Consider the following 15,698-nt stretch of genomic DNA (forward strand, 5'->3'; position numbering starts at 1 on the left):
AAACCTGGCAAAATTCGGCATTTCACACTCCACACGGTGCTCATTAATTCGAGCGCCGCAGGGCCGCTGACTACGCGGCGGGGCCTCTCCGCGGCGAGGCACGCTGCATGTCATATCCATAACCAAAGATTTGCCTTGCAAGGAGTCGCCAACACAGGTTGAAATTTAGCCTTCTTTAATGCAGGTAACAGGCATGGCACGTTCAGTCCCCAACAGCAAAACGCCAAACATGTTTCGGGCTCGATAGCCCTTGTTCACTGGCTGCGCATAAAGTCTCAGCAGCTGCGTGGATATATATCTCTAACCCCGCCCCAATGGGTCTTCATCAAGCAAAGTTGCATTCTGGGTTGAGAAGTCCATAACTAAACCATGGTGGTAGCTGGCCAAAACAGTGTGCACAAAAATAAATCCCAATTGGGGGCTGAGGGGGAAGCTGCTACAATGCTTGTTAATGTCAAACCTGGCAAAATTCGGCATTTCACACTCCACACGGTGCTCATTAATTCGAGCGCCGCAGGGCCGCTGACTACGCGGCGGGGCGTCTCCGCGGCGAGGCACGCCGCATGTCATATCCATAACCAAAGATTTGCCTTGCAAGGAGTCGCCAACACAGGTTGAAATTTAGCCTTCTTTAATGCAGGTAACAGGCATGGCACGTTCAGTCCCCAACAGCAAAACGCCAAACATGTTTCGGGCTCGATAACCCTTGTTCACTGGCTGCGCATAAAGTCTCAGCAGCTGCGTGGATATATATCTCTAACCCCGCCCTAATGGGTCTTCATCAAGCAAAGTTGCATTCTGGGTTGAGAAGTCCATAACTAAACCATGGTGGTAGCTGGCCAAAACAGTGTGCACAAAAATAAATCCCAATTGGGGGCTGAGGGGGAAGCTGCTACAATGCTTGTTGATGTCAAACCTGGCAAAATTCGGCATTTCACACTCCACACGGTGCTCATTAATTCGAGCGCCGCAGGGCCGCTGACTACGCGGCGGGGCGTCTCCGCGGCGAGGCACGCTGCATGTCATATCCATAACCAAAGATTTGCCTTGCAAGGAGTCGCCAACACAGGTTGAAATTTAGCCTTCTTTAATGCAGGTAACAGGCATGGCACGTTCAGTCCCCAACAGGGAAAAGCCAAACATGTTTCGGGCTTGATAGCCCTTGTTCACTGGCTGCGCATAAAGTCTCAGCAGCTGCGTGGATATATATCTCTAACCCCGCCCCAATGGGTCTTCATCAAGCAAAGTTGCATTCTGGGTTGAGAAGTCCATAACTAAACCATGGTGGTAGCTGGCCAAAACAGTGTGCACAAAAATAAATCCCAATTGGGGGCTGAGGGGGAAGCTGCTACAATGCTTGTTAATGTCAAACCTGGCAAAATTCGGCATTTCACACTCCACACGGTGCTCATTAATTCGAGCGCCGCAGGGCCGCTGACTACGCGGCGGGGCGTCTCCGCGGCGAGGCACGCCGCATGTCATATCCATAACCAAAGATTTGCCTTGCAAGGAGTCGCCAACACAGGTTGAAATTTAGCCTTCTTTAATGCAGGTAACAGGCATGGCACGTTCAGTCCCCAACAGCAAAACGCCAAACATGTTTCGGGCTCGATAGCCCTTGTTCACTGGCTGCGCATAAAGTCTCAGCAGCTGCGTGGATATATATCTCTAACGCCGCCCCAATGGGGCTTCATCAAGCAAAGTTGCATTCTGGGTTGAGAAGTCCATAACTAAACCATGGTGGTAGCTGGCCAAAACAGTGTGCACAAAAATAAATCCCAATTGGGGGCTGAGGGGGAAGCTGCTACAATGCTTGTTAATGTCAAACCTGGCAAAATTCGGCATTTCACACTCCACACGGTGCTCATTAATTCGAGCACCGCAGGGCCGCTGACTACGCGGCGGGGCGTCTCCACGGCGAGGCACGCCGCATGTCATATCCATAACCAAAGATTTGCCTTGCAAGGAGTCGCCAACACAGGTTGAAATTTAGCCTTCTTTAATGCAGGTAACAGGCATGGCACGTTCAGTCCCCAACAGCAAAACGCCAAACATGTTTCGGGCTCGATAGCCCTTGTTCACTGGCTGCGCATAAAGTCTCAGCAGCTGCGTGGATATATATCTCTAACCCCGCCCCAATGGGTCTTCATCAAGCAAAATTGCATTCTGGGTTGAGAAGTCCATAACTAAACCATGGTGGTAGCTGGCCAAAACAGTGTGCACAAAAATAAATCCCAATTGGGTGCTGAGGGGGAAGCTGCTACAATGCTTGTTAATGTCAAACCTGGCAAAATTCGGCATTTCACACTCCACACGGTGCTCATTAATTTGAGCGCCGCAGGGCCGCTGACTACGCGGCGGGGCGTCTCCGCGGCGAGGCACGCCGCATGTCATATCCATAACCAAATATTTGCCTTGCAAGGAGTCGCCAACACAGGTTGAAATTTAGCCTTCTTTAATGCAGGTAACAGGCATGGCACGTTCAGTCCCCAACAGCAAAACGCCAAACATGTTTCGGGCTCGATAGCCCTTGTTCACTGGCTGCGCATAAAGTCTCAGCAGCTGCGTGGATATATATCTCTAACCCCGCCCCAATGGGTCTTCATCAAGCAAAGTTGCATTCTGGGTTGAGAAGTCCATAACTAAACCATGGTGGTAGCTGGCCAAAACAGTGTGCACAAAAATAAATCCCAATTGGGGGCTGAGGGGGAAGCTGCTACAATGCTTGTTAATGTCAAACCTGGCAAAATTCGGCATTTCACACTCCACACGATGCTCATTAATTCGAGGGCCGCAGGGCCGCTGACTACGCGGCGGGGCGTCTCCGCGGCGAGGCACGCCGCATGTCATATCGATAACCAAAGATTTGCCTTGCAAGGAGTCGCCAACACAGGTTGAAATTTAGCCTTCTTTAATGCAGGTAACAGGCATGGCACGTTCAGTCCCCAACAGCAAAACGCCAAACATGTTTCGGGCTCGATAGCCCTTGTTCACTGGCTGCGCATAAAGTCTCAGCAGCTGCGTGGATATATATCTCTAACCCCGCCCCAATGGGTCTTCATCAAGCAAAGTTGCATTCTGGGTTGAGAAGTCCATAACTAAACCATGGTGGTAGCTGGCCAAAACAGTGTGCACAAAAATAAATCCCAATTGGGGGCTGAGGGGGAAGCTGCTACAATGCTTGTTAATGTCAAACCTGGCACAATTCGGCATTTCACACTCCACACGGTGCTCATTAATTCGAGCGCCGCAGGGCTGCTGACTACGCGGCGGGGCGTCTCCGCGGCGAGGCACGCCGCATGTCATATCCATAACCAAAGATTTGCCTTGCAAGGAGTCGCCAACACAGGTTGAAATTTAGCCTTCTTTAATGCAGGTAACAGGCATGGCACGTTCAGTCCCCAACAGCAAAACGCCAAACATGTTTCGGGCTCGATAGCCCTTGTTCACTGGCTGCGCATAAAGTCTCAGCAGCTGCGTGGATATATATCTCTAACCCCACCCCAATGGGTCTTCATCAAGCAAAGTTGCATTCTGGGTTGAGAAGTCCATAACTAAACCATGGTGGTAGCTGGCCAAAACAGTGTGCACAAAAATAAATCCCAATTGGGGGTGAGGGGGAAGCTGCTACAATGCTTGTTAATGTCAAACCTTGCAAAATTCGGCATTTCACACTCCACACGGTGCTCATTAATTCGAGCACCGCAGGGCCGCTGACTACGCGGCGGGGCGTCTCCGCGGCGAGGCACGCCGCATGTCATATCCATAGCCAAAGATTTGCCTTGCAAGGAGTCGCCAACACAGGTTGAAATTTAGCCTTCTTTAATGCAGGTAACAGGCATGGCACGTTCAGTCCCCAACAGCAAAACGCCAAACATGTTTCGGGCTCGATAGCCCTTGTTCACTGGCTGCGCATAAAGTCTCAGCAGCTGCCTGGATATATATCTCTAACCCCGCCCCAATGGGTCTTCATCAAGCAAAGTTGCATTCTGGGTTGAGAAGTCCATAACTAAACCATGGTGGTAGCTGGCCAAAACAGTGTGCACAAAAATAAATCCCAATTGGGGGCTGAGGGGGAAGCTGCTAAAATGCTTGTTAATGTCAAACCTGGCAAAATTCGGCATTTCACACTCCACACGGTGCTCATTAATTCGAGCGCCGCAGGGCCGCTGACTACGCGGCGGGGCGTCTCCACGGCGAGGCACGCCGCATGTCATATCCATAACCAAAGATTTGCCTTGCAAGGAGTCGCCAACACAGGTTGAAATTTAGCCTTCTTTAATGCAGGTAACAGGCATGGCACGTTCAGTCCCAAACAGCAAAACGCCAAACATGTTTCGGGCTCGATAGCCCTTGTTCACTGGCTGCGCATAAAGTCTCAGCAGCTGCGTGGATATATATCTCTAACCCCGCCCCAATGGGTCTTCATCAAGCAAAGTTGCATTCTGGGTTGAGAAGTCCATAACTAAACCATGGTGGTAGCTGGCCAAAACAGTGTGCACAAAAATAAATCCCAATTGGGGGCTGAGGGGGAAGCTGCTACAATGCTTGTTAATGTCAAACCTGGCAAAATTCGGCATTTCACACTCCACACGAAGCTCATTAATTCGAGGGCCGCAGGGCCGCTGACTACGCGGCGGGGCGTCTCCGCGGCGAGGCACGCCGCATGTCATATCGATAACCAAAGATTTGCCTTGCAAGGAGTCGCCAACACAGGTTGAAATTTAGCCTTCTTTAATGCAGGTAACAGGCATGGCACGTTCAGTCCCCAACAGCAAAACGCCAAACATGTTTCGGGCTCGATAGCCCTTGTTCACTGGCTGCGCATAAAGTCTCAGCAGCTGCGTGGATATATATCTCTAACCCCGCCCCAATGGGTCTTCATCAAGCAAAGTTGCATTCTGGGTTGAGAAGTCCATAACTAAACCATGGTGGTAGCTGGCCAAAACAGTGTGCACAAAAATAAATCCCAATTGGGGGCTGAGGGGGAAGCTGCTACAATGCTTGTTAATGTCAAACCTGGCACAATTCGGCATTTCACACTCCACACGGTGCTCATTAATTCGAGCGCCGCAGGGCTGCTGACTACGCGGCGGGGCGTCTCCGCGGCGAGGCACGCCGCATGTCATATCCATAACCAAAGATTTGCCTTGCAAGGAGTCGCCAACACAGGTTGAAATTTAGCCTTCTTTAATGCAGGTAACAGGCATGGCACGTTCAGTCCCCAACAGCAAAACGCCAAACATGTTTCGGGCTCGATAGCCCTTGTTCACTGGCTGCGCATAAAGTCTCAGCAGCTGCGTGGATATATATCTCTAACCCCGCCCCAATGGGTCTTCATCAAGCAAAGTTGCATTCTGGGTTGAGAAGTCCATAACTAAACCATGGTGGTAGCTGGCCAAAACAGTGTGCACAAAAATAAATCCCAATTGGGGGCTGAGGGGGAAGCTGCTACAATGCTTGTTAATGTCAAACCTTGCAAAATTCGGCATTTCACACTCCACACGGTGCTCATTAATTCGAGCACCGCAGGGCCGCTGACTACGCGGCGGGGCGTCTCCGCGGCGAGGCACGCCGCATGTCATATCCATAGCCAAAGATTTGCCTTGCAAGGAGTCGCCAACACAGGTTGAAATTTAGCCTTCTTTAATGCAGGTAACAGGCATGGCACGTTCAGTCCCCAACAGCAAAACGCCAAAAATGTTTCGGGCTCGATAGCCCTTGTTCACTGGCTGCGCATAAAGTCTCAGCAGCTGCCTGGATATATATCTCTAACCCCGCCCCAATGGGTCTTCATCAAGCAAAGTTGCATTCTGGGTTGAGAAGTCCATAACTAAACCATGGTGGTAGCTGGCCAAAACAGTGTGCACAAAAATAAATCCCAATTGGGGGCTGAGGGGGAAGCTGCTAAAATGCTTGTTAATGTCAAACCTGGCAAAATTCGGCATTTCACACTCCACACGGTGCTCATTAATTCGAGCGCCGCAGGGCCGCTGACTACGCGGCGGGGCGTCTCCGCGGCGAGGCACGCCGCATGTCATATCCATAACCAAAGATTTGCCTTGCAAGGAGTCGCCAACACAGGTTGAAATTTAGCCTTCTTTAATGCAGGTAACAGGCATGGCACGTTCAGTCCCAAACAGCAAAACGCCAAACATGTTTCGGGCTCGATAGCCCTTGTTCACTGGCTGCGCATAAAGTCTCAGCAGCTGCGTGGATATATATCTCTAACCCCGCCCCAATGGGTCTTCATCAAGCAAAGTTGCATTCTGGGTTGAGAAGTCCATAACTAAACCATGGTGGTAGCTGGCCAAAACAGTGTGCACAAAAATAAATCCCAATTGGGGGCTGAGGGGGAAGCTTCTACAATGCTTGTTAATGTCAAACCTGGCAAAATTCGGCATTTCACACTCCACACGGTGCTCATTAATTCGAGCGCCGCAGGGCCGCTGACTACGCGGCGGGGCGTCTCCGCGGCGAGGCACGCCGCATGTCATATCCATAACCAAAGATTTGCCTTGCAAGGAGTCGCCAACACAGGTTGAAATTTAGCCTTCTTTAATGCAGGTAACAGGCATGGCACGTTCAGTCCCCAACGGCAAAACGCCAAACATGTTTCGGGCTCGATAGCCCTTGTTCACTGGCTGCGCATAAAGTCTCAGCAGCTGCGTGGATATATATCTCTAACCCCGCCCCAATGGGTCTTCATCAAGCAAAGTTGCATTCTGGGTTGAGAAGTCCATAACTAAACCATGGTGGTAGCTGGCCAAAACAGTGTGCACAAAAATAAATCCCAATTGGGGGCTGAGGGGGAAGCTGCTACAATGCTTGTTAATGTCAAACCTTGCAAAATTCGGCATTTCACACTCCACACGGTGCTCATTAATTCGAGCGCCGCAGGGCCGCTGACTACGCGGCGGGGTGTCTTCGCGGCGAGGCACGCCGCATGTCATATCCATAGCCAAAGATTTGCCTTGCAAGGAGTCGCCAACACAGGTTGAAATTTAGCCTTCTTTAATGCAGGTAACAGGCATGGCACGTTCAGTCCCCAACAGCAAAACGCCAAACATGTTTCGGGCTCGATAGCCCTTGTTCACTGGCTGCGCATAAAGTCTCAGCAGCTGCGTGGATATATATCTCTAACCCCGCCCCAATGGGTCTTCATCAAGCAAAATTGCATTCTGGGTTGAGAAGTCCATAACTAAACCATGGTGGTAGCTGGCCAAAACAGTGTGCACAAAAATAAATCCCAATTGGGGGCTGAGGGGGAAGCTGCTACAATGCTTGTTAATGTCAAACCTGGCAAAATTGGGCATTTCACACTCCACACGGTGCTCATTAATTCGAGCGCCGCAGGGCCGCTGACTACGCAGCGGGTCGTCTCCGCGGCGAGGCACGCCGCATGTCATATCCATAACCAAAGATTTGCCTTGCAAGGAGTCGCCAACACAGGTTGAAATTTAGCCTTCTTTAATGCAGGTAACAGGCATGGCACGTTCAGACCCCAACAGCAAAACGCCAAACATGTTTCGGGCTCGATAGCCCTTGTTCACTGGCTGCGCATAAAGTCTCAGCAGCTGCGTGGATATATATCTCTAACCCCGCCCCAATGGGTCTTCATCGAGCAAAGTTGCATTCTGGGTTGAGAAGTCCATAACTAAACCATGGTGGTAGCTGGCCAAAACAGTGTGCACAAAAATAAATCCCAATTGGGGGCTGAGGGGGAAGCTGCTACAATGCTTGTTGATGTCAAACCTGGCAAAATTCGGCATTTCACACTCCACACGGTGCTCATTAATTCGAGCGCCGCAGGGCCGCTGACTACGCGGCGGGGCGTCTCCGCGGCGAGGCATGCTGCATGTCATATCCATAACCAAAGATTTGCCTTGCAAGGAGTCGCCAACACAGGTTGAAATTTAGCCTTCTTTAATGCAGGTAACAGGCATGGCACGTTCAGTCCCCAACAGCAAAACGCCAAACATGTTTCCGGCTCGATAGCCCTTGTTCACTGGCTGCGCATAAAGTCTCAGCAGCTGCGTGGATATATATCTCTAACCCCGCCCCAATGGGTCTTCATCAAGCAAAGTTGCATTCTGGGTTGAGAAGTCCATAACTAAACCATGGTGGTAGCTGGCCAAAACAGTGTGCACAAAAATAAATCCCAATTGGGGGCTGAGGGGGAAGCTGCTACAATGCTTGTTAATGTCAAACTTGGCAAAATTCGGCATTTCACACTCCACACGGTGCTCATTAATTCGAGGGCCGCAGGGCCGCTGACTACGCGGCGGGGCGTCTCCGCGGCGAGGCACGCCGCATGTCATATCGATAACCAAAGATTTGCCTTGCAAGGAGTCGCCAACACAGGTTGAAATTTAGCCTTCTTTAATGCAGGTAACAGGCATGGCACGTTCAGTCCCCAACAGCAAAACGCCAAACATGTTTCGGGCTCGATAGCCCTTGTTCACTGGCTGCGCATAAAGTCTCAGCAGCTACGTGGATATATATCTCTAACCCCGCCCCAATGGGTCTTCATCAAGCAAAGTTGCATTCTGGGTTGGGAAGTCCATAACTAAACCATGGTGGTAGCTGGCCAAAACAGTGTGCACAAAAATAAATCCCAATTGGGGGCTGAGGGGGAAGCTGCTACAATGCTTGTTAATGTCAAACCTGGCAAAATTCGGCATTTCACACTCCACACGGTGCTCATTAATTCGAGCGCCGCAGGGCCGCTGACTACGCGGCGGGGCGTCTCCGCGGCGAGGCACGCCGCATGTCATATCCATAACCAAAGATTTGCCTTGCAAGGAGTCGCCAACACAGGTTGAAATTTAGCCTTCTTTAATGCAGGTAACAGGCATGGCACGTTCAGTCCCCAACAGCAAAACGCCAAACATGTTTCGGGCTCGATAGCCCTTGTTCACTGGCTGCGCATAAAGTCTCAGCAGCTGCGTGGATATATATCTCTAACCCCGCCCCAATGGGTCTTCATCAAGCAAAGTTGCATTCTGGGTTGAGAAGTCCATAACTAAACCATGGTGGTAGCTGGCCAAAACAGTGTGCACAAAAATAAATCCCAATTGGGGGCTGAGGGGGAAGCTGCTACAATGCTTGTTAATGTCAAACCTGGCACAATTCGGCATTTCACACTCCACACGGTGCTCATTAATTCGAGCGCCGCAGGGCTGCTGACTACGCGGCGGGGCGTCTCCGCGGCGAGGCACGCCGCATGTCATATCCATAACCAAAGATTTGCCTTGCAAGGAGTCGCCAACACAGGTTGAAATTTAGCCTTCTTTAATGCAGGTAACAGGCATGGCACGTTCAGTCCCCAACAGCAAAACGCCAAACATGTTTCGGGCTCGATAGCCCTTGTTCACTGGCTGCGCATAAAGTCTCAGCAGCTGCGTGGATATATATCTCTAACCCCACCCCAATGGGTCTTCATCAAGCAAAGTTGCATTCTGGGTTGAGAAGTCCATAACTAAACCATGGTGGTAGCTGGCCAAAACAGTGTGCACAAAAATAAATCCCAATTGGGGGCTGAGGGGGAAGCTGCTACAATGCTTGTTAATGTCAAACCTTGCAAAATTCGGCATTTCACACTCCACACGGTGCTCATTAATTCGAGCGCCGCAGGGCCGCTGACTACGCGGCGGGGCGTCTCCGCGGCGAGGCACGCCGCATGTCATATCCATAGCCAAAGATTTGCCTTGCAAGGAGTCGCCAACACAGGTTGAAATTTAGCCTTCTTTAATGCAGGTAACAGGCATGGCACGTTCAGTCCCCAACAGCAAAACGCCAAACATGTTTCGGGCTCGATAGCCCTTGTTCACTGGCTGCGCATAAAGTCTCAGCAGCTGCCTGGATATATATCTCTAACCCCGCCCCAATGGGTCTTCATCAAGCAAAGTTGCATTCTGGGTTGAGAAGTCCATAACTAAACCATGGTGGTAGCTGGCCAAAACAGTGTGCACAAAAATAAATCCCAATTGGGGGCTGAGGGGGAAGCTGCTAAAATGCTTGTTAATGTCAAACCTGGCAAAATTCGGCATTTCACACTCCACACGGTGCTCATTAATTCGAGCGCCGCAGGGCCGCTGACTACGCGGCGGGGCGTCTCCGCGGCGAGGCACGCCGCATGTCATATCCATAACCAAAGATTTGCCTTGCAAGGAGTCGCCAACACAGGTTGAAATTTAGCCTTCTTTAATGCAGGTAACAGGCATGGCACGTTCAGTCCCCAACAGCAAAACGCCAAACATGTTTCGGGCTCGATAGCCCTTGTTCACTGGCTGCGCATAAAGTCTCAGCAGCTGCGTGGATATATATCTCTAACCCCGCCCCAATGCGTCTTCATCAAGCAAAGTTGCATTCTGGGTTGAGAAGTCCATAACTAAACCATGGTGGTAGCTGGCCAAAACAGTGTGCACAAAAATAAATCCCAATTGGGGGCTGAGGGGGAAGCTGCTACAATGCTTGTTAATGTCAAACCTTGTAAAATTCGGCATTTCACACTCCACACGGTGCTCATTAATTTGAGCGCCGCAGGGCCGCTGACTACGCGGCGGGGCGTCTTCGCGGCGAGGCACGCCGCATGTCATATCCATAGCCAAAGATTTGCCTTGCAAGGAGTCGCCAACACAGGTTGAAATTTAGCCTTCTTTAATGCAGGTAACAGGCATGGCACGTTCAGTCCCCAACAGCAAAACGCCAAACATGTTTCGGGCTCGATAGCCCTTGTTCACTGGCTGCGCATAAAGTCTCAGCAGCTGCGTGGATATATATCTCTAACCCCGCCCCAATGGGTCTTCATCAAGCAAAATTGCATTCTGGGTTGAGAAGTCCATAACTAAACCATGGTGGTAGCTGGCCAAAACAGTGTGCACAAAAATAAATCCCAATTGGGGGCTGAGGGGGAAGCTGCTACAATGCTTGTTAATGTCAAACCTGGCAAAATTGGGCATTTCACACTCCACACGGTGCTCATTAATTCGAGCGCCGCAGGGCCGCTGACTACGCAGCGGGTCGTCTCCGCGGCGAGGCACGCCGCATGTCATATCCATAACCAAAGATTTGCCTTGCAAGGAGTCGCCAACACAGGTTGAAATTTAGCCTTCTTTAATGCAGGTAACAGGCATGGCACGTTCAGTCCCCAACAGCAAAACGCCAAACATGTTTCGGGCTCGATAGCCCTTGTTCACTGGCTGCGCATAAAGTCTCAGCAGCTGCGTGGATATATATCTCTAACCCCGCCCCAATGGGTCTTCATCAAGCAAAGTTGCATTCTGGGTTGAGAAGTCCATAACTAAACCATGGTGGTAGCTGGCCAAAACAGTGTGCACAAAAATAAATCCCAATTGGGGGCTGAGGGGGAAGCTGCTACAATGCTTGTTAATGTCAAACCTTGCAAAATTCGGCATTTCACACTTCACACGGTGCTCATTAATTCGAGCGCCGCAGGGCCGCTGACTACGCGGCGGGGCGTCTCCGCGGCGAGGCACGCCGCATGTCCTATCCATAACCAAAGATTTGCCTTGCAAGGAGTCGCCAACACAGGTTGAAATTTAGCCTTCTTTAATGCAGGTAACAGGCATGGCACGTTCAGTCCCCAACAGCAAAACGCCAAACATGTTTCCGGCTCGATAGCCCTTGTTCACTGGCTGCGCATAAAGTCTCAGCAGCTGCGTAGATATATATCTCTAACCCCGCCCCAATGGGTCTTCATCAAGCAAAGTTGCATTCTGGGTTGAGAAGTCCATAACTAAACCATGGTGGTAGCTGGCCAAAACAATGTGCACAAAAATAAATCCCAATTGGGGGCTGTGGCCGAAGCTGCTACAATGCTTGTTAATGTCAAACCTGGCAAAATTCGGCATTTCACACTCCACACGGTGCTCATTAATGCGAGCGCCGCAGGGCCGCTGACTACGCGGCGGGGCGTCTCCGCGGCGAGGCACGCCGCATGTCATATCCATAACCAAAGATTTGCCTTGCAAGGAGTCGCCAACACAGGTTGAAATTTAGCCTTCTTTAATGCAGGTAACAGGCATGGCACGTTCAGTCCCCAACAGCAAAACGCCAAACATGTTTCCGGCTCGATAGCCCTTGTTCACTGGCTGCGCATAAAGTCTCAGCAGCTGCGAGGATATATATCTCTAACCCCGCCCCAATGGGTCTTCATCAAGCAAAGTTGTATTCTGGGTTAAGAAGTCCATAACTAAACCATGGTGGTAGCTGGCCAAAACAGTGTGCACAAAAATAAATCCCAATTGGGGGCTGAGGGGGGAGCTGCTACAATGCTTGTTAATGTCAAACCTGGCAAAATTCGGCATTTCACACTCCACACGGTGCTCATTAATTCGAGCGCCGCAGGGCCGCTGACTACGCGGCGGGGCGTCTCCGCGGCGAGGCACGCTGCATGTCATATCCATAACCAAAGATTTGCCTTGCAAGGAGTCGCCAACACAGGTTGAAATTTAGCCTTCTTTAATGCAGGTAACAGGCATGGCACGTTCAGTCCCCAACAGCAAAACGCCAAACATGTTTCGGGCTCGATAGCCCTTGTTCACTGGCTGCGCATAAAGTCTCAGCAGCTGCGTGGATATATATCTCTAACCCCGCCCCAATGGGTCTTCATCAAGCAAAGTTGCATTCTGGGTTGAGAAGTCCATAACTAAACCATGGTGGTAGCTGGCCAAAACAGTGTGCACAAAAATAAATCCCAATAGGGGGCTGAGGGGGAAGCTGCTACAATGCTTGTTGATGTCAAACCTGGCAAAATTCGGCATTTCACACTCCACACGGTGCTCATTAATTCGAGCGCCGCATGGCCGCTGACTACGCGGCGGGGCGTCTCCGCGGCGAGGCACGCCGCATGTCATATCCATAACCAAAGATTTGCCTTGCAAGGAGTCGCCAACACAGGTTGAAATTTAGCCTTCTTTAATGCAGGTAACAGGCATGGCACGTTCCGTCCCCAACAGCAAAACGCCAAACATGTTTCGGGCTCGATAGCCCTTGTTCACTGGCTGCGCATAAAGTCTCAGCAGCTGCGTGGATATTTATCTCTAACCCCGCCCCAATGGGTCTTCATCAAGCAAAGTTGCATTCTGGGTTGAGAAGTCCATAACTAAACCATGGTGGTAGCTGGCCAAAACAGTGTGCACAAAAATAAATCCCAATTGGGGGCTGAGGGGGAAGCTGCTACAATGCTTGTTAATGTCAAACCTGGCAAAATTCGGCATTTCACACTCCACACGGTGCTCATTAATGCGAGCGCCGCAGGGCCGCTGACTACGCGGCGGGGCGTCTCCGCGGCGAGGCACGCCGCATGTCATATCCATAACCAAAGATTTGCCTTGCAAGGAGTCGCCAACACAGGTTGAAATTTAGCCTTCTTTAATGCAGGTAACAGGCATGGCACGTTCAGTCCCCAACAGCAAAACGCCAAACATGTTTCGGGCTCGATAGCCCTTGTTCACTGGCTGCGCATAAAGTCTCAGCAGCTGCGTGGATATATATCTCTAACCCCGCCCCAATGGGTCTTCATCGAGCAAAGTTGCATTCTGGGTTGAGAAGTCCATAACTAAACCATGGTGGTAGCTGGCCAAAACAGTGTGCACAAAAATAAATCCCAATTGGGGGCTGAGGGGGAAGCTGCTACAATGCTTGTTGATGTCAAACCTGGCAAAATTCGGCATTTCACACTCCACACGGTGCTCATTAATTTGAGCGCCGCAGGGCCGCTTACTACGCGGCGGGGCGTCTCCGCGGCGAGGCATGCTGCATGTCATATCCATAACCAAAGATTTGCCTTGCAAGGAGTCGCCAACACAGGTTGAAATTTAGCCTTCTTTAATGCAGGTAACAGGCATGGCACGTTCAGTCCCCAACAGCAAAACGCCAAACATGTTTCCGGCTCGATAGCCCTTGTTCACTGGCTGCGCATAAAGTCTCAGCAGCTGCGTGGATATATATCTCTAACCCCGCCCCAATGGGTCTTCATCAAGCAAAGTTGCATTCTGGGTTGAGAAGTCCATAACTAAACCATGGTGGTAGCTGGCCAAAACAGTGTGCACAAAAATAAATCCCAATTGGGGGCTGAGGGGGAAGCTGCTACAATGCGTGTTAATGTCAAACCTGGCAAAATTCGGCATTTCACACTCCACACGGTGCTCATTAATTCGAGCGCCGCAGGGCCGCTGACTACGTGGCGGGGCGTCTCCGCGGCGAGGCACGCCGCATGTCATATCCATAACCAAAGATTTGCCTTGCAAGGAGTCGCCAACACAGGTTGAAATTTAGCCTTCTTTAATGCAGGTAACAGGCATGGCACGTTCAGTCCCCAACAGCAAAACGCCAAACATGTTTCGGGCTCGATAGCCCTTGTTCACTGGCTGCGCATAAAGTCTCAGCAGCTGCGTGGATATATATCTCTAACCCCGCCCCAATGGGTCTTCATCAAGCAAAGTTGCATTCTGGGTTGAGAAGTCCATAACTAAACCATGGTGGTAGCTGGCCAAAACAGTGTGCACAAAAATAAATCCCAATTGGGGGCTGAGGGGGAAGCTGCTACAATGCTTGTTAATGTCAAACCTTGCAAAATTCGGCATTTCACACTTCACACGGTGCTCATTAATTCGAGCGCCGCAGGGTCGCTGACTACGCGGCCGGGCGTCTCCGCGGCGAGGCACGCCGCATGTCCTATCCATAACCAAAGATTTGCCTTGCAAGGAGTCGCCAACACAGGTTGAAATTTAGCCTTCTTCAATGCAGGTAACAGGCATGGCACGTTCAGTCCCCAACAGCAAAACGCCAAACATGTTTCGGGCTCGATAGCCCTTGTTCACTGGCTGCGCATAAAGTCTCAGCAGCTGCGTGGATATATATCTCTAACCCCGCCCCAATGGGTCTTCATCAAGCAAAATTGCATTCTGGGTTGAGAAGTCCATAACTAAACCATGGTGGTAGCTGGCCAAAACACTGTGCACAAAAATAAATCCCAATTGGGTGCTGAGGGGGAAGCTGCTACAATGCTTGTTAATGTCAAACCTGGCAAAATTCGGCATTTCACACTCCACACGGTGCTCATTAATTTGAGCGCCGCAGGGCCGCTGACTACGCGGCGGGGCGTCTCCGCGGCGAGGCACGCCGCATGTCATATCCATAACCAAATATTTGCCTTGCAAGGAGTCGCCAACACAGGTTGAAATTTAGCCTTCTTTAATGCAGGTAACAGGCATGGCACGTTCAGTCCCCAACAGCAAAACGCCAACCATGTTTCGGGCTCGATAGCCCTTGTTCACTGGCTGCGCATAAAGTCTCAGCAGCTGCGTGGATATATATCTCTAACCCCGCCCCAATGGGTCTTCATCAAGCAAAGTTGCATTCTGGGTTGAGAAGTCCATAACTAAACCATGGTGGTAGCTGGCCAAAACAGTGTGCACAAAAATAAATCCCAATTGGGGGCTGAGGGGGAAGCTGCTACAATGCTTGTTAATGTCAAACCTGGCAAAATTCGGCATTTCACACTCCACACGATGCTCATTAATTCGAGGGCCGCAGGGCCGCTGACTACGCGGCGGGGCGTCTCCGCGGCGAGGCACGCCGCATGTCATATCGATAACCAAAGATTTGCCTTGCAAGGAGTCGCCAACACAGGTTGAAATTTAGCCTTCTTTAATGCAGGTAACAGGCAT

At 50.9% G+C, this 15,698-nt stretch overlaps 1 long non-coding RNA gene across 1 annotated transcript in view; it reads left to right on the forward strand.

Annotated features, from left to right (window-relative positions):
• The window catches only part of LOC146863824 (uncharacterized), a 343,641-nt gene that overhangs the window by 220,225 nt on the left and 107,718 nt on the right, over window positions 1-15,698 (forward strand). The gene's annotated exons all lie outside the window — the stretch shown is intronic.

This window comes from Triturus cristatus, chromosome 2_1 (assembly GCF_964204655.1).
Source record: "Triturus cristatus chromosome 2_1, aTriCri1.1, whole genome shotgun sequence".
Classification (NCBI taxonomy): domain Eukaryota; kingdom Metazoa; phylum Chordata; class Amphibia; order Caudata; family Salamandridae; genus Triturus; species Triturus cristatus.